The following is a 24,886-nucleotide window of genomic DNA, read 5'->3' on the forward strand; positions in this document are numbered from 1 at the left end:
CAATGAAGTATTAACACAAAATATGTAATTTGTTGAGAAATTAAGTCCTCTTAGGTTATAACAGAAGCAAGTAGTCAGTGGTGCCAGAGGTAGGGACAGGATGGGGAGGGGAATCCCTGTTTTCATTTCAGTAGGAGAATACCAGTGTTCCAGGGGAATTGGGTTTGAGAACCACTGTGCTTGGCCTTGCTGCTAGCTCAGTCCTGTAGGAAGCCAGGATCTAGCTCTGTCTTTCAACTGATGGCTGTGGTGTGATGTTCACCAGGGCTGCTCAAAGTGTGGTCCTGGGTCCAGCAGCCTCAGCATTACCTGGGAACCTGTTAGAACGACAGCCCCATCCACTACGACTGAACCATAGCTCTGGGGGTTGGGCCCAGGAGCTTGTGTTTCAGCAAGTTCTCCAGGGTCTTCTGATGCACCCCGAGGTTGGAGAACTGCTGCTGTACGGTTCTTAAGCAGCAAGCGCTGTTTGGACGTGAGTCTGGTGGGTCATTTTCCAAAGCATTTCACATTGGGTTGGTTTCTTGTTCTGGTAACCCAGGCCGAGTCGATGGGGCAAATTAAGTTATATTTCCATTAGTGCTCAGTAATAATTAATGACAGCCTCGCAGTCTAGATGGATAGGACAATCCAGCTCCCCTCAGACTGGGCTCTGCAAAAAGTACACTCTGGTTGTGACTTGAGGAGAGGAGTCAATTTAAGAACATTTCCTCTCAAGGATGCCTCAGACAGTCATGCTCCTGTCAGGGATACCCAGAGAAGGACGGATCTCAGGCAGGAAAGGGTGGGAGAGATGCCAAAACCAGCTGCAAGCCTTGCAGAGAGGCAGGTTTCTGCGAGGAAGTATAGCAAGTGGCAGGGCTGACACGGATGTTTTTCACCGGTGTTTGTGTTGGCTGTGTGAGAGCAGAATGTTTGATGAGCTTTCTTCTCTTGAAAGGACTTTGTCATTGTAACGTTTGAAACAGAGCTCTCTGTTTGAGAAACATTTCCTGGTGAAACAAATGTTTCCAAATGAAACAAACTGAATGTTGAGATAGTACAGTGATCCCCGCTTATCTGCGGAGGGTACGTTCCAAGACCCCCAGTGGATGCCTGAAACCCCACGTTATAGATATATATACTGTGTTTTTTCCTATGCATACATACCCATGGTAAGGTTTAATTTATAAATTAGGACAGTAAGAGATTAACTAATAATAAAATAGAATAATTATAACAATATACTGTAATAAAAGTTACCCTAGATCTTAGCAACCTCAGCATATGATTTTTTTCTTTCCTTATAAAGTCGAGAACTTTCACCTTTTCACTTAAAGCAAGCAGTTTACGGCTTCTCTTTGGCATATCCACTTGCCAGCATCACTCCTCTTGTGCCGTGGGGCCATTATTAAGTAAAATAAGGGTTACTTGAACACAAGCACTGCAGTACTGCAACAGTCAATCTGATAATCGAGACGGCTACTAAGTGACTAACAGGCAGGTGGTGTATATAGTGTGGATACACTGGACAAAGGGATGATTCACTTCCTGGGTGGGATAGAGCAGGACAGCATGAGATTTCATCATGCTACGCAGAACAGCATGCAGTTTAAAACTGAGACAGTTTATTTCTTGAATTTCCCATTTAATATTTTCATACCACGGACCAGGTCTGCCTGCAGGTAACTGAAACTGTGGAAGGTGAAACTGTGGATAAGGGGGAACTGTATTGACTTTGACTTTGAGGGAAAAGAGTTAAAGGTTTCCATTCATTCACGCCTTGCTCTGTGCTGGGAACATGCTGGGCAGAATAAGACAGGATTCCTGCTCTGATAGGGGTTACCCAGAGGCAGGGGCGGCTGCAAGGTTTTCCTTGCAGAGAGCACAGTATGTACTAAGGGCTGGAGCCAGCCAGCTCAGGGGCTCTGTGACCCGCTGGGAGAGTTTCCCTGGCTGGGATTTGGGGTCCTTGGGGTGTGTGGGGGCTGATCTAAGAGACTGTCCCCAAGTGACATTTAGAGAACCAAGTTCCGTCTGTTCTTTGAGAATCTCTGAGTGAGTTGTGGGGGGTGCCCCTCCCCATCCACAGGGTAAATCACATCATAAAACCATAATTGTACTCTATTTCGTTGAAGATGTGATTGGCTTGAAAATAACTTCAAGGATGTCAGGTCTGAGTGGAGGTTGGGGTGATTCTGTGAGGAATGGGGGGAAATATAATTAAGAACAAGATCTCCTCCCAAGCCAGAACACATCTCCACAAAGGCAGAAGAGAAAGAAAACAATTTTATTGTTGAATAGGCATTAAACCAGAATATGATGCACGTCACAGGTAGCCTGCTGCAAGGACTATAAAACTAGAGATTGCAAAGGTGGAAAGAAATCTTACTCTTTTATATAGCTAAGTGGATACAATGCATTATATTCATGTCTTCAAGATAAAATTGCTAGATTTATCATGTCTTTACTACTGGAGGTAGAGCTTGCAATTTGGAGTTGAGTGACAGCTGAAGTTAGACCCACGTCCTCTCAGGAAACTGAGAAATAGAGCGTTCTCTTCCTTGATGATTACATTCCACAGATGTGGCTTTCCGGTTTTTGTGAGAGAGGCTTATTACCATTTGTCCTTGCAGGAGCAGCCCTGCCCCTTTGCCCTGCTGAGGGTGGCTTACGTATCCTGGAATCAGGGCTTGCCCTTAGCTCGTAGGGGCTCCTAGAAGATGGGGCTCCGCTTCCCGTGTGGACATTGACCTTAGACCAATTCTCTCTCCTCTCTGGCCACAGGATCCTCATCTGAAAAAAGAAGTTGGACTAGAGTTCTCTTTTCCCATGACTTGAGGCTCTGCTCTCCTCCTTGTTTCCCTAAACTGCCATTTCTTCTCTCCCCATGCCCAGAATACCCTGCCCAGGCAGCATTTGCAGCCTGGCTCAGAAATCTAACCAATCCTTATATACACAGATTGTGCAGTTACAAAACTGCTTTTAGAGTTCAAGTTGGGGAGTGCCTTGGAGATGGCGTCAGATCTAGTGGCACCCACTGGCAAGGTCACCTCCTTCTCCCCCAAGGCAGGAAGGTCTCAGGGGGTAATTCTGCATCTGACAGTTGCTAGCTAATCCTTGCTGTTTGTATCTCTCTCACTTGCCTCTATAAATTAAATTAATTAAAATCACTTAATTTGTCTCCCTCCCAACTTGCTTTCTTTAATACCTTCTTTCCCATCTGATCAGAATCAGGAAGAATCTTTAAGTTTTCTCATCAGCTTAGTTTCTGGGCTTTCTCTAGAGGAAGTGTTAAGGCATATTGTGCTTGCTGTAATGCCCAAAGAAGCTTAGAAAATTGTTTTACCATGGTCTTATTAAGGACTCTCCAAGAAACTTTGAGTTAAATGACAGTGTTCACATATGGATAGTTCCTTTCGAATGTTGCTTCAGTTACTTGATAACCCTTCAATTACTGGATCAGAAAATTGTTTTCTCTGCCTGCTTCAACCCTACTGTGGGAACCTCAGACTTGGCATCTGGGTTCTGGAAGAACTGAATCAAGTCTGGATGGAGGTTTGTGAATTTAGAGCTACAAAAAGCTTCTGAGGGCTCCAAGCCCTGGCAGTAGACATTAAGCACCTGATTCTTGTCCACAACAGTTCAGTGGCCCAGTGGGCAGTGAGGTGGCCTCATTGGGAGAATTATGTATTTATTGGGACAAAGATGTAAAAACTAGGATTATCAGACCTTTCCCTCCATTTTAGCCTTCTGGTCCCCCTTCCCATCCACTTTCATTTTCAGACCAGTGTGTGGTTGACCAAGAGGCTTGGCTTTGTCGTCTCTGGTTACTTGCCTTCGGGCCTGTCTTGGATTCTATCTGGTCTTAAATGTAGAGAGGATACAACATGCCTTCTCCCCCCTCCCCCTTTCTCTCTCTCATTCTTGGATTTTAATGTGGCGTGGTGAGAAAGGAAGGATGCCCCTGGGAAGTTATGGGGCCTTGGGCAAGTTCCCCATTGTGGCCAATCTTGGCTTCCTTATCTGTTAATTCCACTTAATGCTTTGTCACCCAAAAGATGATGGGGACCAAATGGGTCAGTGGCTATTCCATAGTCAGGCAGTGCTTGGCCCCCAGTAGGTGCTTCAGGAATCTGCTTCCACTCCCTTTCTCTTGGAGAAACTTCCCCTCTCCTGGTTGTACTTGGCCGACCCCCACTCATCCTTAAGAAAGGGCATTACAGTGATACACTGTTCTAGAATCAAAAAGCCCTTCAGCTGTCCACAGCAACAACAAATCCCTCATGCTTTTGTCCTTTGAGCAGACTTCATACCTTCTGATGATTAAGAAAAGAAAGCTTTTGGTAGGGAGTAGTTTGTAAAGAAGACACCTTAGACCTGTCCTGTCTGATTACGGTAGCCACTGGCCACATTGGCTGTTGAATGGTTGAAATGTGGCTAGTGGGACTAAGGAACTGAATTTCTGATTTTATTTAATTCACTTAAATTTAAATTTAAAACCAGGTCTCAATTTGCTTTTTGGAAAACTTTTAAGTGCATTTGACATAACTTGGGTATGTGAATCAGCCTTTTCAGTTGTAAATATTATGAAATCAAAACATAGATCAAGCATTTCCGATGAATATTTAGCATCTAAACTGAGATGTGTGCTGTAAATGTATAATACATACCAGAGTTCAAAGACTTGGCATTAAAAAAAAAATAAACTATCTCATTAATGATTTTTTATATTGATTACATGTTGAAATGATAATATTTTGGATATATTCGATTAAGTAAAATATATTACTAAAAGCAAGTTCACCTCTTTCTATTAACTCTTTAAAATGTGGCTACTAGAAAATTTAAAATCACATACATGACTCACGTTATATTTCTGTTGGGTGGCACTGCCTTAGACCTTGGCGTATCTGAAACTGGCTTGAGGGCCACAAAGAAGCTGCTGGTGCCAGAAGTTGCTGGAGAGAGTGATGCTTTCTGGAGTCTTCCTCAGTGGCTTGCCTACATAAGGAACAGAGCTGGCCATTCACAATACCAAACCATGGGAGCACTCCTGATCTTAGTAGAGTGTCCTCCTGGGGGACGTTGGAGAAAGCCTCCTTTTCTGTAAAGGCTGCCCTCTTCCAGGAGGAAGCCAGAGTTCTTTATTTCCTGACAACGCCAGGGGCTCCTCATCTCCATCAGTTCTACTCCCCAAAAAAAGGGCCTCCACCAGAGCTCTTCAAGTTTCCTTATTGATCCAACTTTGCTTTGTTCTGATTTTTTTATGTTAGGCCTCCAATCGAAGAACAGTAAAACCAATTAGCTTTATAAAACTGGGGAATTCAAAATGCTGACTCACTTTATAGCAGACATGCTGAAAGCCATGTGGTCCAGAATTTAATGCATTCATAGTCAAGTCGGAGGCCAGGGGAGGTACCCTGCCAGCTAGTTGAATTGTATTTAAAATTTTTTAAATGCTTATTTTAAGAGGTAATGAAGGTTGAGTTAAATAAATATTTTCAATGGAATTTCGTATCACTTTGGGTGATAATAGTTAACTTTTAATAATTAGTTGAGTATGTGTTAATCAGTCATTCAGAGAGCATCTTTTGAGTACCCCTGTGTGTGAGAAATCCTGCTTGGTGTTTTCTAAGTATAGAGAGGGGTGTAAAGTGCCACCTTCCTGGTTAGTGAGGTTAACACTTATGCCTGTATCAGCACATGAAGGAAAGCAGCATAAGGTTGTATATGAAACTTAAAATGAGTGTTGCTCATTTTAGAGCTTTAGAAGCAGGAGTGATCAACTTGGTCAGGAAGGTTTTAGGAACTCATTCTTTGTATCAGACTTGCCTGTCCCTGGGTTTGGAGTTTCTCAATTAGAGTCCAGGTGTCACCTGCATCAGAGGTGAGTCACCTGAGATGACTGTTCAAGGTGCAGGTGTCTGCGGTAGAGCTGAGGCCCGGGAATGTGAATTTTTAAAACCTCCCTATTCCCCAGATATATGCACTAATGGGTGCATGACTTCAGATTTTTTCTTGTCCAGAAGATTGAAAGCAGTTAGTTGCTGTTAATTTAAAATTACAGTTTTCACTGTATTACAGTAATTGTCTCCTCTCGAATTATGTGAGCTACAGCTTTACAGAGCATGATAACCAGAGTTAGGAGGTCTCCAAATTGAAGGTAGCAGGAATTCCTTCTCTTAAGCATTGTTGTTGCCCTCCCTCTATTGTCTACCCTTTGGTCCTCATCCTGTCCCCTGGCGCCCCAGCAGCAATGTAGAAATGCCTTCCACAGGAATGCCCCCCTGTCCTGTTCCCATCCTTCATGCCATCTTTTATCCAGGCTAAATGCAGTCATTCTTAGTCAACCCATCTTCAACAACTCCTCATGTGTGTGGTTTCTGGATTTTTCTCCTTCCTGGTTCTATCTTTTGGCCACTGGTTCTCAAGCCAGCTGTAGAAACTTGTAAGCTGGCAGTGCCTGGACTCTCTGCTAGAGACTGATTTGGAGGGTCTAGAGTGGAGCATGGGCACTGTTCTTTAAAACCAATATTGAATAACCACCCAGTCAGTCAGACAGGCCCACAAACAACTGCCCTCGGAGGCCCCCATGTGGTCTGCCCATTGTGGAGCAGTGTGGGCTGGCTTCTCCTGTGAGGAGGAGGTTGTCCTGATGCAGCCCAGGATCACAGTAGCTCAAAGAAAGTCATCCAGAGGGTGTGACCTATGTCTCCGAGTCTCCAGCACCTACCTCTGTGCCTGACCTGTAATAGGTGCTCTGAAAAACGGACAGTCCCTGAAACCACAATCTTTTCCACATGAATTGTCAGTGAAAATTAGATATTCCCCATCTGTACTGATGAAATTGATTTTTAAGACATCAGATTCAGAGCTTTCATGGACTCTGCTTTCACTTGGTAACTTCCCTCTCTGCCACAGCTGATCTTATGTTAATTGTAAGTAGATGTTATCTGAGCAGCAGAATGGTTAGAGGCAAAGACTTAGAGGCCTACTACCTAGATTTGAATTCTATTGACACTACTTGCTGTGAGACATTAGCTAAGTTCTTAACTGTCTGTGCCTCGCTTTCCTCATCTGCAAAATGGGGATAACAACAGTAATGCCTTAGTGGGTTGTGGTGGGATTACATGAGATGATGCGTGTAAGGCACTTAGCACTCGGCCTGGCATAGAGTAAGTGCCCACTGACTATCTCTCTTAAGCCTAAAGATGGTCGTGACAGGGTGGTTGTGGGGAGCCCTCTTATGTTGTGATTTGCAGTGCCCTGTACTTTCCTACTGATGGCTGTGGATTGGGCTTCCCCTCAGGGAGGCAACTGGAATGGTGAGTGGCTGTAGGAAGCTGAGTGGTGAGGCCTCAGACAGCCTTGGTCCTGTCTCCCTTGAGGGAGGTCCGCAGGGGCTAGGAGGAGTGGACTCTGATGCTGATAGCAGAGGGCAGGAGAGCTGTCCTCAGACCAGCCACACCAGCCACCTTGGTCTACTCCTGTGCTGCTCTAGCTGCATAGTTGGCTTCCTCCTGGGGACTAGCCAGTGAGTCTCAGTTTCGGCTGCTCATTAGGCTCACTTGGGAGCTTTTAAGCCACAGTGTACGCAGCCCCACCTGAGACCAGTTTAATCTGTGACACGTTGGCTGCAGCCCAGGCATCCCTATTTAATCTTAAAAGATCCCCAGGTGGTTCTAATGAGCAGCCAGAGATAAGTACTTGTGGGGCAGATTGAATGCTGATCATCTCCAGCATGATCTCTTGGTGTGCTCTGAGCTCCCTGCTGGGGATGTGTGTCCACCCTATAGCCTGGTAAGTCCTCTTCCCTCATGGGGACCCTTGGCCTCACCTTTTAGTGGAGCGAAGTGGTATTGACTTCAGTGGGATCCAGTCGTGAGACAGACCCTTCTTAGCATCCCAGAGGCAGGGTGGATTTTTCCAGGAGAGGACTGGATTTCACGAGGGATGTTTCCCAAGGGGACTAGGAGAGACTAGCAGACGGTGGTCTCAATCCTTTGGCACTGTGGTTTAGGACTAATCTTCCTAATTTGGCATTCAACTCCTTCTGTAGAAAGGAAAACATAATTGTGTCTTGGTGTGTAAAAAGTTTTGGATAGGTTATATCCTTCTTGGGTTTAATTAAACTTCATGAAAGTGCTGGTAACTGGGGTTGGAGTCTCAGCCAGCCTGCCCTCCTGCAGGACCCACTTGGTGTGTAGCTTTTGCGTCATTGCTTTTAGTAACAGTTGCTGCAGGTAGCTTGCCATCACTGTTTTTGGGGAGAACTTACTCATTGCCCCACATAAAATAAATCATCGGTTCTAGAGATACTTTAGCCCAGACTTGTGTTAGAACTGTTGGGAGGCATTAGAAATGCTAGCTTTTTGTTTCTGGTCTTCAGTTTCTAAGTCCTCTTGACTCATTAACTGCGTCTTTACTGGGTGAGGGTGGAGAGAGTTGGTCGTGAGAATTGCCTTTGTCCAGTGCTTGGAAGCCTCTGCTAAAACATCACCCAACCAGGTACATTTACATGGGAATGTTTCTCCTAGGACCCTGCCTGGCCAAGGCCCTGGAGAAGCCCATGGTGTGGTGTCTTAGAATGACTCCTGCGGTCACTTGTTCCTTCCATGCCTTTATGTGGGGCTGCCATGTGCCCATATCATGGCTTAAAGTACGAGAAAGGTACAACCTGAAATGGTTCACCTTTCTCTTCCCTGTCATTTCATTTTGCCATTTTAGCAAATCCTTGTTGGGCCTTGTACCAGTTACCTTGGGAGATTCAGAGGAACAAAGCCATTGCTCCCGGGCCTCTGACCTCGTCTGGCAGCCAGGTATGTGCTTCAGTGCCTTGACTCTGTCTGAGATGGGAGATGCGTGGGGTCTGGGAGAGGGAGGGATACTGCTGTGGATGTTGATGGCAGGGATTGGGATGGGAGGAGAAGAGGAAATGTGGACAAGAGCCTTTCAGACCTGGATACACCTCAGCCTGGACTGGCTGCTGAATTTTCTATGATAATGAGGACTCAGCCTCAAATGTGCAAATTTGTCTAAACTCACTCCTAGTCAGGCCGCTGGCCTCACTCAAGTTGGGTGCTGGGAATGAGCTGGTCATTCAGTCCTGTCTTCTGTGGTTGCAAGTTGGTCTGTAACTTCATTTTTTTTTTTTTAATCCCCTCAGTAAACATTTTTCTGGGAGGCCCTGCCTTGTGGTGAGGGCTGAGGACACAGAGCTGACCACAGTGCCAACTCTCCAGGGGCTGAGATTCCAAAGCCTGCTGGGCCAAGAGTGGTCTGAGAGCATCTGGGTCAGAACCACCTCATGTGCTTGGTAAAGTGGCACTTTCTTTTGCCCTATCCCGTGCTACTAAATCTGCATTTTTAATAAGCTTTCCCAGCACCTCCTTGCCATTAATACTTTACTATAAAAGATTGGAAAGCTTTGCTCTGGAGGTGTTACCATCACTTGGGTGAGAAATAATGGGGATCTGGATTAATGGTGGTGAAAGGGCGAGAGAGGGGCTGGTTCAGCAGGCTCTTAATGAGGCAGAACCAACGGAATGTGTGAGCGATTGGAGGACTGGAGGCTCTTGGCTTGGGTGCTCCTGTGGGCAGTATCAGTGGTGGGAGGGGAAGGTTCTGTGCATGTTGATCTTGAGGACTGTGCACGATAACCCACTGTCCACAGGTGATAGGAATTATGGGTCTGAAGAGGAGGGCTGGAGTAGTGTGTATCTCCCAGGAATTGTGTGGGGGCAGGTAATTTGTGGGCTTCACTCAGATTTATGGCCAGGAGCATAAAAAAGTTCTGTCCACATGGGGTTCTCATGGTTTCATCCTCCTTGGCCAAGTTTCCGAGTCCTTGACCTTGCTGTGGCCCTTGTTCTGAGATACCCTCTGCTTCCTGAGTGACTTGGGGTGAGCCCCCAAAGTGGGACTTGAAGGTGGCAGAAAGAGGCAGCAAAGGGGAAATGTAGGGGTGAGAGTTTGGCAGAACTTGGCTATGTTCAACATTGCCATGTTGGAGGTGGGTGAGATGCGCCCAGCACACCTGCTCCCCTCTCCCCTCCTGCAGCATGCCCAGCCCTGTGGGTGCCAAGGGCCAGCCTCCTGGGTGTCCCAGAGGTGACTGCCCCGCTGTTCACACTGAGCCAACTGCTACCAGTCTTCTTAAATCTATTTATTGATTTAACCTAGGGTTTCTCTGAGCCCAATTGACATTTTGGGCTGATTAATTCTATTTGGAAGGGAGGGAGGCTATCCTGTGCATTGTAGGATGTTTAGCAGCATCCGTGGTCTCCACTCACTAGATGCTAGTAGTGCCTTCCTCCTTTAGTTATGACAACCAAACATATCTGCAGACGCGGCCAAACGTCCCACCTCACTTGAGAACCACTGATTTAACCAACAGTGACTCTGGGCACTAGGGGTAGAGCAGTGAACAGACCAGACCTGCTCACTTGCTAGTGCAACCTGCAAGTCTGGTCTGCAGAGATGTTGTCAATGAGGTGAATTGTAGACTCCCAGGAGAGACATAATGGCTTGAGGAGTCTTAATATAATGGGTGTGGGTCTGTGTGTCAAGGTGTTCCCTCTGTCTTTGCCATCCTGGAATCCAGAATGGTGTTGCTGTTTGCTACCTGTGCTAACTTTGCAGAGAACAACCTTCCTGCTACACTCACAAAACAAGTCTTGCCTCCCTTCTTCACTTCTAGTTCTGACATTCATTCTCTCTCTCCTCTTCTTCTGTCACGTGGCCAAACAAGTCTGCACCAAACCTTTGGGGCTCTTTCCTGGCAGACCCCTGCCCTCAGTACCCCCTGAGGCACAGCCTTTGTGTACCTGAAGGACCCCACCACCTCCTCCAGCTGTCCTGCTTCCTTCCCCAGACCGTGGTCAGAGACTCCTCTGCGAATTGGGTCAGACTGTCCCTTTGAGACCTCTAGTCCCTCCTTTGCCTTTGGACAATGCCCTTGAGATCTGGATCCCTGGGAGCCTGCCCTGCCTCTGTGCCCACATCCTGGCAGCTTCCTCTCCCTGCCCACTTGACCTAGCCAATGAACACGTAAATTGGATCTTGGCTTTGGGGCCTTTTCCTTGGGAAGTCTCCCTGACTCCCTGTCTAGTTGACCACCCTCTCTGTTGCCCTTCAAACACTGTTAAAATTGCTGATTCCTTGCTTCAAAGCTCCGAGGATTGTTCCCAGGGCCCGGCCTGCTGCTGGATACTTGTAAAGCATCAAATCTTGATAAAATGGTGTATGTATCATTTCCTCACTGCAGCATGGGCTTGCCTTGCGGAAGGGGGAGTCCATGGGGGGGGGGGGGGGGGGGGGGGGGGACATGAGAGCCCTCAGCCTCCCTATCTTGGACTCTCATCACCATCCCCTACCCCCGCAGTCCCATTCTGATGGACTCAGTTTTCCTCAGACTCATTTTCACAGCCTTTCCCAAGAAATGGTGGGAGATTTTTATTAGAAGACAAATAATGTTTAATAATTCAAAACTTCACCTTTACTAGATGTATTTGCATTTTTACCAAGAATTTCAAGGATTAGGTAGAGGAGTGATGGGAGAGGGATAGAGGAAGTCACATCTGGCCGTGGTGGCTTTAACTCTAGTGACAACCAGCAGCTTGAGTTGGGTTAATGGGAACAGTCAAGGTTTACAACCAGAAACATCTTTTGTTTGTTTGTCTTTATGGATGCACAGGCATTTCCTTCTTTTTTGGTTTCTGTGGTTTAATGTAGACATTTTTGTGTCTAGAATTTATTTTAAGAACAACAGTAGGAGCAGGATTGCAAACTTGGTTCAAGGAAGAAGCACGGGAAGCTGACCTGCCTTGACCGTTGGTCATTTCAAGGGCAGTTTCACCCCTTGCCCGTTATATCTAGAGTAGGATGATTAAATTTGGCTTTCCATATTCACGGGAGAATCTCTTTAGATTCTTTCTCATTGCTGAATGTAGGAAATGCCTCTGAGAAGAGAAGAGTTCTTTTAAAAATTACTTATGCTTATTTCTCTAAAAGGATGAAGTGTGGAAGCTGGCAGGTACCTCTGGGAAAGGTGGTTGCATATTGATGAATGTGCTAGATGTCATAGGTCCTGTGTTAAGTTGCAAAATATGAGAATTCTGAGAGTGCCACCATCATTTCCTGTAGGTAAGGTTATAATGTATCCTTGGAGGAGTTAGTAATATGAATTTTTATTAGTGCCATTGAGTCGATTCTGACTCCTGGCAACCCTGTGTACAGCAGAGTGGAACCCTGCCCAGGCTTTGTGGACCATCCTTTCACCTTCTGGAGCTGTATCAGACAATGCTTTGCTGCTATTGATAGGGTTTCATAGCCAGTTTTTTCAGAAGTGGGTGGCCAGGTCCTTTTTCCTAGTCTGTCTTGGTCTGGAAGCTCCACTGAAACCGTCCACCATGGGGGACCCTGCTGGTATTTGAAATACTGGTGGCATAGCTTTCAGCATCACAACAGCATGCAGCCACCACAGTATGACAACCAACAGACAGCTGGTGCACATTCCTGACCAGGAAACGAACCTGGGCTGCAGCAGTGAGAGTGCTGAATCTTAACCCCTAGACCACCAAGGCTGGCCAAATATGAATTTAGGATCAGATTCCTGATCTTGGCTGATCTTCAGAAATCACCTGGGGGAGCTTTGAGAAGGGAGACTTCTGAAACCCACCTAGACTCACTGAATCAGAGCTTCTCAGGGTGGGACCTGCGACCCTGTTTTTAAAAAGCTTCCCAGGGAAGACTGATGCCTTTCCAGGGGAGTCTTCTGTCTGGAGGCTGGCACTGGAACAGCTTGCTGGTTTTAACAGGTCCCAGGCTACCTGCCCTTGTTGCTTTGCCTGAGGATCAGGGTGAATTCTAAGCATCCACTCCAGGGGTGCAGTGATCTCTTGATGGTGCCGATTTAGGAGGGAGGTGAAGATGCCTGGTAGCAGCCCTCTCCGCACTTTGCTATGTGAGTGTGATGGTCTGACCCGGCTGTACTGGGAAGCCAGGAGGATGAACTGAGTCATAGGTTTGTGAAAATGCCTGAATCCTTCCCTTGAGGTGCTTTAAAACCTAAAGTCTTATAGTTTATGAGAAGTACGTGTGTTATGATCGTGTATAGCCAACTTGTGGTTTTTGGCATGTGTGGCTTCATTAAGAACTTCCTCTCACTCCCACCCTACTCTGGACCTATCTGGACTGTTCAGGGGTTAGTTATCTTTTAATTTTCTGGCTGTGCCAGGTTCATAGTTTGGCGGGTAACTTCACTCTGGTCAGTGTTTATCATCACCAATAAGTTTCAGAGAAGATGGAGAAAGCAAGCAGCTTGGGTGTTTTCTGGAGGCACTCCAGCATGTCTGGGTTAGTTTTTGGGGTGGAAGCTGGAGCATGTTCTGGCTGCCTCCTGGTTAAGGTGCATAGTGTGACTTGATCACTTTTATTTTAACTGTGAATTCCTAAAACATCAGGCACACCAATACTAGAAACACTCTAGAAGCAGACATAACTACATGCTGGGGTATCTGCATCTCTGTTCAATTTCCTTGGCAAGGATGATTCAGGCCAATAATTCTGATATTTTCTTGAGACGTTTCATTTCATCCTAGAAATGGCTTACCGAAGATTACTGGTTAGGATATTTACTAATTAATATAAATGCAGAGGTTTCCTGAAACCTGGTCCCAACTGATAAGATAAAACGCTTTTGGTTTCTAATTCAGTGACATTTTAAATTTACTCTGGTTTTTGAACCTTTTTGGAATACATAGAAGTATACATGTTTAAAGAGAAATATTAGATCTTTGACTATGTTTTCATATTCTGAACACTTTTATTAGACTTCTAGCATAAGCAATGACTTATACTATTGGTGTTTCCAAGGGAGAAAATTCCATTACCGTTTAATTGACTTAGGGGAACATACCATTGTCTGGAAAGTTAAATAACTATTTTGTCTCTGAAGTGGAAAGCAAATTTGTATGAGGCTGAAAATACTGTATCTGTTTTATTGGGTCATTCATGGTTCAGTTTAAAACACAGAAGTAGTAACTGGCAAAACCAACTCGACAACTGCCCTTTCTTGTCCAAGCTCTCCATGCTTAGAAGATGCGTGCCCTGATTAGGACTTTAGCTTCTCTCTTTATTCCTAGACTTTTACCTTCTAAATGGCATTGAACCTGGCTAACCTGAGGGTTTGTGTTGAGGGGAGAAGCTTAGCACTTGTTTGAGTTAATGACTTGCACCCACATTTTTGAGCAGGATGGCTTTGCTTCTGCAGAAGTTCAGATGTGTGCTGGAAAGAAGCCATCCCTGCTGTTTGAGACTCAGTCAACTGAAGTAAGTATTCATTGAGCATCTAATGGTGCCTGCATTGTATTTAAACCCATGTGGATCATGCGCAAAGTATAAAACATGGTTCAATACTTAAAATCAAGCAGTGAGATAGAGGGAGCAACTTCAAGACAATGTAAGAGTGTGAATAATTCAGGGTAAATGGCTCGGGACAGTTACTGAGTGATATTCAGTTTTAGCCCTTGGAGGGATCAATTTGGTTTAGAAGCCTCAAAGGCTTCCTGGAGGATCTGGGAAAGGTTCTAAGATAAGAAAAGCGAAACAAACTTTATCTTTTTGAAAACTCTTCCCAAGATGATGGTGGAAATTTGGATTATCAAGCACAGGGGAGGAGATGAGATACTGAATACCTTGGTCTGGATTCTTATTGAGAAATAATGACCTTGAGTTGCCTGTCGGACCCCAGGCCCAGCAAGTGAGGCTCGAAGGGAAGCAACCCCTTCAACAGGTAGATGTCTCTCTGTGTGACTCCCTGGGATTAAGTAGAGGACTGTGGCTGCCCAGAGTTGCTACAGCCTGGTGGAACATGTGACAGTGTGCATGCAGCTTTCCCTCTTGGAGGAGAGAAGTCTGTTTATTTGTGTGTGTATATATACATTAAAGTGAATATTAAAAAGACATAGTTGAACAGCATTAGGCTTTTGAATCTGAGGTGAGAACCGCACAGCCCTAGGGGCAGACACGTAATTAAACCCCAACACTCTCATCTACATATTTGTGGATATAATTTGACTGCACACTGATGCCATTAAACATGAAACTAGATAATTCCATAATTAGGCAACTGAAACATGTCAAATCCCCAGGACGCCAGAACAGCCCCTCCGAGGTTGAGTAACTACAACTGCGACTGTACTACTCTGTTTGGTTTCTTAGGGTTTGTGCCCAGAAGGACCACATGTAGTCTCAGACTCTGGAATTTTGAAACCAAACATTGACAAGTGGCTTGACTTTGGTTTAAGTTTGGATGCTGAAGGAATCCTTAGAGCTCAGCAAATAAGGATTTGTGCAGCTCTTTTAGCTTTGCCCATTTGGGAAAATGTTCTGAGGGGAGAAAGGGAAAATTGCATCAGTTGGTCCCTAAGTAAATTTAAATAAGAAATTTCTAGAAATGGAATACATAAAACTTATGCATTTTCAGTTTTATGCCCTCACTGGCTTTAGTGTTTTTCTGGATTTGATTTCTACTGAAGAAGATGCCAGGAATAGGAGTGTACAGAGGGTAAACTTACCCAGGCCTCAGGCCTGTCCCTTGCTGTGGGTCAGCGGGACACTTAGGGAGCACCTTCAGGAAGAGGCACATTGCTCTTTTAGCTACGGATATGCTGATGACAAATTCCCTTGTGACTGAGAATCATAGCAGGCCTTATCCTGATGTAATAGCTGCTGGGCTATGTTCACTCCGTGTGTGTGTGTGCGTGTGTGTGTGTGCAGCTAATTAAAAATTTAAAAAATTTTAATGCTGTGTTTTTATTAGATTTTTTTTCACAAGAGAATCTCTGGAAAAGAAGTACAATCAGCATTACAGGAAAGTGATCCTCAATTTGAAGAGAAAATGACTTAGTGTAACAGTGGGGAAAATAAGTAACGCTGAGTAGTTTCTGAGTCTAGAATGTTGCTGAGCTGTGGAGGGCCAGAATCACTGTGCATCTGTGAGTGAGTTTTATGATCTAACCATCTTATATGAAGACAGGTATGAGATGTTTATCTTTACTTTCTTGTCTCCTTATTTCCAGAAAACTTGCAGTTTTTTCAAAGAAATTTTTTTTATTTTACTCATCCACCATTTATGAGCATGAGCAACTAGGTACCATGCCCCATGCTTCAGCCACACTTGTACTGTGTAGGGCTAGATATATACCGGGTGCCATATGCACGCACCGTATACGTATGGGATAACATGTGTGAGAGTGTTTTGAGAAACGTGCAGAGGCAGGTTAATGTGTGTTTTTTTATTTTTTTTTTTTATTTTTTTTTTTTGTTTTTTTTTTTTTGGAGGAAGATTAGCCCTCAGCTAACTACTGCCAGTCCTCCTCTTTTTGCTGAGGAAGCCTGGCTCTGAGCTAACATCCGTGCCCATCTTCCTCTAGTTTATACGTGGGACGCCTACCACAGCATGGCTGCCAAGCAGTGCCATGTCCGCACCCGGGATCCGAACCAGCGAACCCCGGGCCGCCGAGAAGCGGAACGTGCGAACTTAACCGCTGCGCCACCGGGCCGGCCCCTAATGTGTGTTTTTTTAATTTAATTTGTTTTACTTTTAAATGTTTGGAGGCTTAGCCTCTAAGAGACCGAAAAACTGCAGGAGGTGTTTTATTGAGCTTTTACTTTGCTGGCAGCTTGCTAGAAGTTGTTTAGTGAATTTAAATACTTGTATTTAAAACCATCACTTGGCCATGACTAATTGAAGTTCCTTTGGTATATTCACTAGAATGTGTATTTGCAGAATTCTTGAGCTTCTTGTCAAACTTGCTGACTCCAGAAATCCCTCACACGACTGGCAGGGTCGAGAGAAGTGTCTGTGCTCTGTTTTACTAAGTGCCAAGGAGAAGCCCTGGCCAGGCAGGCCTTTGGGAGTTCTCGTCCAGATGTTTGACATAATTTCTGAAATAGACCACAGCTTATGTCACTTGCTTTCTATTTTCAGATAGTTGTGTCGAAAGAGGCATTGGGAAACAGGCCCCAAATAGGAGAGCAGAAGAGTGTACTCCTAGGGTGAGGGATGTGGTGTCTCTGCCCGATCCTGTGAGTCTGAACTTTCAAGGATGAATAGTGATGGTTTCTGAGAAAAAGTGTGCAGCCCTGACAAGGCTCTGGCCTGGGCAGTTCATTCAAAGGCCGTCCCCTGTTGCTGTTGGCTGCAGGGACCCTGACATACAGGGGACAACCTGACACGGAAGCCTGAGGCTGTCTGCTCTATAACTTCTCATTATATTTTTATTAAAACAAATCCAAGCCTGTGATAACCCTCTGGACTGATCCTTTTCTGTGCTCCAGTAGGACCGACTCCTCGAAGCTGTAAGACTTGATAGGGCCTGCTGAGAACCAGAGGACAAATTCCCTCTGCCAGGTGACTGTCACTAATGTAGATCTGTGGGGCATGACCTCTATTTCTAGTCCTGGTGTTAACAAATCTTGGGTGTTTGAATATTATATTGAAGTTCTCTTCCCTATGAACTGTGACTGTGTTACCTGCTTGTTGGAGGTCTACTTATAGGGTGGGTTGTGTTCTGCTTTTGAGTCAAGATTGTCACCCAGGATCTTTCCTCTCCAATGGCCTCTGTACATAAGGGCCCCTGTTCTGGTATAAGGGATATTTTCTAATCATACCCTTCTTGGTTTTAGCCCTGTTATTTGAAACTTCAGAGATTTGTCTCCTGTCTAGTTGTCTCTCCTCAATAATTTGTGCTTTAGGTTCATCTGTCCTGTTTTCCTATTTTTAAAATAATTTAAATTTTTGCAAAGACAAATTTCACATGTGGTAAAAGTTTCAAACAGTAGAAAGGGGTGTGCACTGAAAAGTAAGTCTGCCTTGAACCCCTGCCCCCTAGAAACCAGGGTCTCTTCCTAAAGATGACCGCTGTTAGCAGTGTCTTGCATATTTATCCAGAAATAGTCTGTGTATACGTGAATATATTTGTATTCCTTCTCCCATCCCTTTACCTCCTCTTTCCATCTACTACACGAATGGAGTCCTCTGCATACTCTTGGGTGCCTTTACTTTTTTTTAACTTAACATTATAAATTATTTTATATCAGATGATGTAGATCAGCCACATTCTTTTTTTAATAGCAGTAGTTAATTTGGTTTCTTTTCTGACTTAGACACTAAGTTCATTTTTAGTCTTTTGCTATCTTACACAATGCTGTTGATGCAAACACAGACACACATTTGTACACAAGATGAGTATATCTGTGAGAAATTCCTAGAAGTGGAATGGCTGAGTCAGAGAGCGTGCTCGTATTTGATATTGCCAAACTGTCCTCCGCAGTGGTTGTATAAATCTTAGTTGTCTAACCAACGATGTATGAGAGTGGCTGTTTCCCTACATCCTTATCAACACAGTATATTAAACGTGTTCATATATGCCTATCCTCTAGGTAAAAATGGTATCGCATGTCACTTATTGTATGTGAGGTTGAGCATCTTTTCATATGTTTGTCATTTGTATTTCTCTGTTAACTGTCTCTTTGTGTCCTTTGCCCATTTGTCTATGATGTTGGGACTTTCTTACTGGTTTTTATTGGCTTTTTATATATTATGGAAGTTAGCATTCTGTTACGTGTTGCAGATACTTTCCCCCTTTTGACTTTGCTTGTGTTAACTTTTTCCCTGTAGAAAATTTGATCTCTATATGTAATCAAATTTATTTTCTTTTGAATTCTGCATTTTGTATCATGCTCCATGGTATTGTTTTTGTCTGCCTTCTCCACTCTAGTAGGATATTTCTTGTGCCTAATTGTTTCAAACTTATGTTATAGACACACCTCTCTTCTGACTTCCCATCGCCCTCTGCATCACTAATCTCCTACTAAACTGCTGTTTGACCTTTAATTCTAATTAAGTTGTCTGCCTTGTCATTTATTCATTCATCCATTGACCTATCAATTCACTGGATCAGTGTTTTCCTACAGGTTCCAGGCACTGCACCGTGTATTGAGGGTGCAGTGGTGGACTTAGCGGACATCTGCTCTTCCCTCACAGAGCTCATTGAAAGTGTAGCAGGATGTGGGATTCACTCCAAGAGTCATTGAAAACCGGGATGAGGACTGGAAGTCCTGCCCTGGTCTGGGTAGGACCGAGGGGTAGTCATGAAGGGGGATCAGGGAAGGCTTCCTTGAGAGAAAGCATCTAAGTGGAAGCCTGTAGCCTGAGTGGGAGTTGTCTAGGCTGTAGGGAGTGGGTGGCAGGGTGTCAATAGAGAGGGACCAGAGAAGCTTCCATGTCAAGGAAGCTGCCTAGGGTGGGAAGAAGCTTGTTGAGAAATGAACAAAGGCAAGTGTGGCTGGAGCACGCCCCTAAGCAGAGGAAGCTTGAGGGGCTCAGAGGAGCCGACTTGTTTGGGGAGGGTCTCCTGGGCTGTTATGGGTTTGGTCATTTGCTCCATGATTCTTTGATTCCATGACTTCTCTGTTTTGTAAATCCTCTAACATTTCAATAAAATCCCCAACACGTTTGTTCAATGGACTTTTACCACTTTTGGCTTTTTGTTATTTGTACAGTTCTGTTTCATCTCTTATTGATTATAAACTGCTTTAGGAAAAGTACCATCAAGACATCTTGAAAGAGCATCTCCCATGCTGGTGTGCAGCCTGTCAGAGAATTGTTTCTGATGAGTATGTTTGTCAGTAGCAGCATTCGGAATCAAGCAGATACACAAATGGGTTTGATCTTCAGTTTTACCTCAGGGTGATTAGAGGGGCTGCTGAGGATAGAGGTGCCAAATCAGCTTCTGTGGTCCAGAGTATAGTGATGGACTAATAGTGTCTGCCACAGCACTGGGGGTGGGAGTCATTGCCATGTTGCTATTTGCAGTCTGTGACCTAGAATATTAATTATAAAGAAAGGTGCTCTCTTGCCCTGCCTCTGTGTGTCTGTTGGCTCAGGTAAATTTGGACAAGTGTCATGGTCATAGCACTGTTGCTTTGGGGGCATGTGGAGCCATCTCCTTACAGACATGAATTTTTAATCCCAGCCTCGGGAGACTAATGCCTCTGTTTTAGGTCGGATTCACTTTTTCCCCCAATGTAACTATGTACTCTCAAAAAGCACCAGGACTTGTGTGTCTGTGTGTGTGTGTGTGTGTGTGTGGCCACCAACTAGGCACAGTGACCTTTGCATCCTGAGCTATATTTTTTCCCCCTGAAATGATCAGAGTTGATAGCAGCGTCTGCAAAAATGTATTGATTAACACAGCTTTGAATCATTTATGCTACAACTGGCAGTGCAAAGAATTGATTTGCAGGCTTTAGGGTGTAGGAGGAGCACCAGACGTCTGTAGTCTATCTCCTTACTCACTTCCTCCCCCCACCCTCCTGCTGCTGGTGGGAACTGCCCTGCCCGACAGCTCATGGGGAAGGCAGGCATTAGAGAGGATGTAGTGGGATGAGCTCAGGGCCAAAAAGCATTCAGAGAGCCATTGCAGGCAGCCTTGATCAGAAAGTCAAACCTACTCCCAGGCTGTTTGGCGGTAAGCCATTGTTTGCTGCTCTAGAAATAGTCAACAACATGACCTAATCCAGTAGTGGTTAATTCATGGAAAACAGGGGGTAGGGGGGTATCTGGGGAGCAGCCAGACCACCTCCTTGCTTTTTTGTGCATTTGGTGGGATATTTAAATGGAAGTTGTTTTACTCTACCCTGTGGAAATGTGTGTATCCTTGCAAGTTGAAGACAGACTTTGCTTTGCAGTCAAGGTTGAAAGAGCCTTTCCTGTACGAATGTTGTTCAGCCTTATTCCCCTCTGGAGATGGAAGTGTAGCTTTACATGCTAAAGTTTTGCTCTAAACATGGACCATCCTTTTAAACATCAAGGAGTTGGTGATATCCTCCCCTCTGGGCTCTTGCACTGTTATTTGTCCCGTACAGTTTGGCACATGATTGATCCACCCTTGTGTTGTTTACATTGTAGCGGGAGCAAGAGGGAAGTTGGGAGTTAGGTGGAGCCAGCATTCAACCTCTTTAGGTCCGAATAAGGATGATTACAAGGCTATTGAGACCACAAAAAGTCCCCAAACAGTGCTGTGAGCAGTAAACGGTGGCCCAGTAGGGTCAGTCCTCCTTGCCCTGCTGACTTCCCCTGTGAAACGCTTGTGCCAAGAAAGGTGCTCAGGTGAGCCTGGAGGCCAGGGAAAGAAGGTGCCTCCCTGGAGAATCCTCTCTTCATCATTGGACGTCCCCCTCTGGGGAGGGAAGGGTCACCTGGCTGGTCAGGCCTGAACAGTCGGATTGTCCCACCACCAAGTCATGCTTCCTGCTCTCCATTTTCTTTTTTTTTTGGGGGGGGGCGGGGGGGTATATGGTAGGATTTAACAGTATAGTTGTTTGTAATATGGCTTTTATTTTTTGAAGCTAATCAGAAAAAATTATATATGGTGTACAGTCATGTGCCCCATCACAACGTTTTGGTCAACGGTGGACCGCTGGTATGATGGTGGTCCCATAAGATTAGTACCATATAACCTACTACACACCTAGGCTAGAAGCATCTAGGCTTGTGTAAGTACACTCTATGATCACACAATGACGAAATCGCCTAACAACCCATTTCTCAGAAAATGTGCCTGTCATTAAGCGATGTATAACTGTATATTATGTATATGCATATACACATGTACATATATTAATATATAAAATGTAAATATACAATTAAGTTAGAATCGGGGATAGTAAATGCACTGTCCATGTGCCATCACTTTGTCTTGTGCCCACAGCAGACATTGCTGGAAGATCATGACACTCTTCCACCGATCCTATGAGAGGCGGCCACTGCCAATCAATGGGAGTTGCTATGTGATAAAAAACCTGGACCCAGATTGATCCTGAGACACAGGTTACGTGACCTGTATTACCCAGTTTTTACAGGTTGGGTAGGCATTGCTACCAGCCTCTGGAAGCCCCATAATGGGAGTAAAAGTTTATTTCTGGTGAATAACCATGGTCAATGACTCTCTGATTGTAAAAACCTTTAGCTATTGTCTTTTTCCCTTTGGGAGTGAGTTCTCCTGTGGGAACACTGAGAATTTGGCCTTGATTTCAGAGAACTTGGAATCTCAAAAGTTGCTATGGAGTGAAGTCAGAAGCCATTAGCAAAGGAGCAAGAAGGTATTTGGTGTGTCTGTCTTCCAGCTATCTCAGGGTTAATCATGGTCAAGGTGGTTCTAGGGTCTGGAGCACCCTGTGCTGGGCCAGGAGCTCTGATACCGTGCAGTGCGGGACTCCAGATGGTGACTGGATTTGAGACACGGGCAGGATAACCGGGTGGTCTCTTCATTCATTTGGTTGGGACTAGTTCGTATTTACTCATTCAACAAATGCTCATAAAGAACTCACCACGTGCCAGACATTAGGCTATCTGTCCCAAGTTCCTCCTCAGTTTTATGCCTTTGCTCACCCGTCTCCTCTATCTTGTGTGTTTTCCTGTCCTTTCAGTCTCAATTTGGGCCTCTCATGAACTTTATTCTTTCCATCTCTCAGAGGTAGTATGAAAGATTTTAGCATCTAATTAATGCTGAATTAAGACATTACATTTATGGTATGCCTTTCAGTTAAGATTGAGATAGAGACCAAATTGTCCCTGATTCTTGGATATCTTCCCCTCCCCTTGTGACAGACCTAAGCATAGGGGTGGAGTCCATTCTTTGGGTGAGGTGCATCTTGAACTTGGCAAGCACGTGGTCCTGTCTGTGGATCTTTGCGTATAAATAAATGGCAGAGCGTTTTTTTCTGGAAATAGACCCTTAGCCTACTGGTACAGTGGTGCTTGTGCCCAAGGACAGGGAGGACAGTGCTGGCTGTCCTTCTTTGCTCTGGGGAGTGTTTCCATGGCAACCTCCTTTTATTCTCTTCTATGCCTGTCCCTGTCTTGCCCTTGGCTATGCCTCCTGGATCACCATAGCAGGAATTATTGACCACCTTGCTTCTACTTATGATTGATATGTCTCTTCTAAAATGGAGCTGTCATGCAAAGCAGCATGTGATACGGGTACACATCTCTTATCCCTTCAGCAGTTTAGCACCTTGAGGCCCTTTCAACGATTTTTGTGTCCTCCCCACGTGGTGCTCAGCAAATGCTGAAAGCACGAATGACTATTACAGCAAATACTTTTCAGAAGGAAGCAGTCTGTGAAACAAGGCTATTTCTATCTTTTGGAAAATGGCCCATGGAAACAAAGCCCGGTTCTGGATATAGTCACACTGGTGTATAATAGATAGCTTGTTCGACAAGTACTTTCTCCGTTTCCTGCCCCTTTTGGATTCATGCTCTAGGACCACATTTCCTGATGTGGCTTCATTGAACTAGTGATGTGTTGGATGTTAAGTGCAAGAGGGTTCCAATACAAGCAGGGTGGATTTGCCATGAACTATGGAGTTTAAGCTTCAGGCTCCCTCACAGAAGGAGTCCCTTTCAAGGCCCTGCACCTAATTTTGTATCCTTTCTCCTAAAGAGGACCTTTTAACTTGTCTGAGCTTCAAGTAGACCCACCCCTGAATACCAGTAAATATAAAACACTGAGGTAAATTATCATTAGGCTCAAAAAAAAAAAAACCTGCAGAGCTTGTCAGAGGCTTTAATATACAAATGTCTGAGAATGGGGATATACTGTTTCCCAAACTTTTATTCATAGAGTACTTTTTTGCAAAAGAATCACATGGTACCTCATTATTTCTCAGAATGAGATCTATATTATGTACTCTGTGAAACATAAAATTATGGAATTAACTGCCCAGCTGACTTGTACCAGCTCATGTGAGCTGACTGCGTCTCTTCTAAACTCGGTGTTCGGTGACATCATGTTGGTAGCTTGACTTGGCTGTGGTGGGAGTATTTACACCATGGAAGTCTGCACACTGGACTACAGGCAGGACCTGACTTCTGGCTTTATTTTATCTGCTTCTTGGGCCAGTTATCAAGAGGCGATGATGCATGTTCACAATAAGGGCATAAATGACTGGAGATATCTTTGAAACATTCACATGAAAGACTGACATGGTAGAACTGTTATTTTATTAAAGTACTTCTGTTCTTCTGAAAAGTGAGTGTGATACTTCCTACTTTCCAGAGGAAAACTTATGCTTTTTCTCCTTGAAAAGGAGCTTAAGTATTTCAAAGGTACTTATTCAACCTTTGAATTCAAAACGTCTTGCTACTGTAACAAATTAACACAAACTTCGTAGTTTAAAGCCACATAAGTTTATTCTCTCTCGTTCTGGAGGTTGGTAGTCCTAAAATCTAGGTGTCAGAGGGCTGTGCTCCTTCTGAAGTCTCTACGGGAGAATCTGTTTTCTTGCCCTCTTTAGCTGGTAGAAGCCGTGGGCATTCCTTGGCTTGTGACCCCATCTTCAGAGCCAGGAGCATAGCAACCTTCCAAGCTTGCTCTCTGACCTCTGCTTCCATTGTCACATCCCTTTTATTCTGGCCTTAACCGTTCATTTAAGGACCCTGTGATTCCATTGGGGCCACTAATCCAGGATAATCTCACCATTGCAAGGTCCTTACTTTAATCACATCCGCAGAGTTCATTTTGCCAGGTAATGTGACACATTCATAGGTTTGGGGGATTGGGATGTGGACATCTTTGGAAGGCCAATATTCAGCCTACCACAGTTAATAATTTTAATAACAATTTTCTTCTTTACAAAGCCAGTTTAATAAATGCCTTCCAGTATTTTTTCTGATTGCAGAGTTTGGTTTTTGTCTACGCCCTTCCTGCTTCCTTAGCTGATTCTAATATGAAGCTGCAGTTTGTTTTATCACTATTAACAATTTCTGTTGGACAGTGACCTTTATTGGTAAAAGTTCTGTCCTTTGCTAAAATGTTAAAACTTGGGCAGAAGG

The 24,886-nt window shown here is 44.6% G+C and overlaps 1 protein-coding gene across 7 annotated transcripts in view; it reads left to right on the forward strand.

Moving 5' to 3' along the window:
* TLN2 (talin 2) overlaps positions 1-24,886 on the forward strand; it is a 413,192-nt gene that overhangs the window by 17,995 nt on the left and 370,311 nt on the right. For 2 of the 7 annotated variants that reach the window (XM_046652948.1, XM_046652949.1), the window contains exon 2: positions 8,710-8,801. The exons of the other annotated variants lie outside the window; for them this stretch is intronic. The gene's annotated coding sequence lies outside the window, so the exon portion shown is untranslated. The remainder of the gene's footprint in view (positions 1-8,709; positions 8,802-24,886) is intronic. 7 annotated transcript variants of the gene reach the window in all.

This window comes from Equus quagga, chromosome 2 (genome assembly GCF_021613505.1).
Source record: "Equus quagga isolate Etosha38 chromosome 2, UCLA_HA_Equagga_1.0, whole genome shotgun sequence".
NCBI lineage: Eukaryota > Metazoa > Chordata > Mammalia > Perissodactyla > Equidae > Equus > Equus quagga.